The sequence below is a fragment of the Apium graveolens genome, chromosome 3 (assembly GCF_009905375.1).
Source record: "Apium graveolens cultivar Ventura chromosome 3, ASM990537v1, whole genome shotgun sequence".
In the NCBI taxonomy this organism is placed as follows: Eukaryota; Viridiplantae; Streptophyta; class Magnoliopsida; order Apiales; family Apiaceae; genus Apium; species Apium graveolens.
This window is the reverse complement of record NC_133649.1, coordinates 268,556,504-268,557,781: the sequence shown is the minus strand read 5'-3', so window position 1 is coordinate 268,557,781 and position 1,278 is coordinate 268,556,504.

The following is a 1,278-nucleotide window of genomic DNA, read 5'->3' as shown; positions in this document are numbered from 1 at the left end:
GGTTTGATTTTGAAGAACGCGACGAATATTCGAGTTTTTCTCTATAAATTATATGTTTTAACTGTTTGTTTATGAGTATCTGTATAAAATAAAATAAGAAAGAGGCTATTTATAGTTATGAAATATTAATACCCGTTGGATCGTATTGGATCCGTAAGTAGAATACTTAGTCGCTAAGTAACTATAAAAATGATCCAACTTTGTACCAGTTTTGGATAAATATCAAAACCAGTCTTCTTATAAAACACTCTACGAGAAAATTATGTAACAATTTAATCAAAATATCACGTTTCTCGAGAATACGGGTTTTATTGATTTATCGAAATGACTATCGTATTGAAAATTTTGCGTCGGAACTCGTACGGGTCAAACCATAATCTGGATTGAAAAAGTCAAAACACGGAAAATGTTCAAAATAATCAGATTAGGTTAGGAAGGAGTTTTATTTTGGACATATAAAAATTAAAATACTCAAATTTATCACATATGAACATCCATACATCAATTTCCATTACCAGATAATTCACCAAAATTCACATACTAATCACATAATAATTATTTATTGATAAAAATAAATACACGATACATCTCGGATATTACATAACAAAGTCAATTTACCGATTTTAATAAGATCGGCTTTCAAATAAACTTTTGAAAATTATACATTTACATAAGTATTTTCAAAATTAACAAGGATCGATACAACACTTAACAAGTAGCACATTACCATTTAATAACACAAACTCGTCAAACAGGAATAAAATATCCACTATTTTATTCCTTCTAAATCATAAAAGCACTTATATATATTCAAATAATAATTATAATAATTCTAAAAATACGGGATATTACAGAATATCTCTTATGAGGCTGCTCACATACTTGTTGATCATGCTGTCAACTATCTTTCTGCTCCTGACTTGAAGACTGTTGTCAAGGCTAACACTATTTTGGTCAAATGTCTTTCGTCTATTCTTAATTGGGGTCAAAACAACAACTTCTATGTTACAGACCTCACTTGATTATTGACTGAATCAATTAGTGGTACTAACAAATATCCAGGTCATCCATTTTCATCACTGCAATCTCCTACGTCATTTTTTCCATTACCTTCATACCTTTCCCCTACATGTGTGTCATCAATTTCAAAATCATGTTTCACTGATATTCACTTATTCATCATTTACAAGTAATACCGTACTTTCTAAAGGTGTTTCTGGTATTCGATAGTAGAAACATTTCAAACCAGTATGGCCTAAAACTCTAGTTTTCAATCTT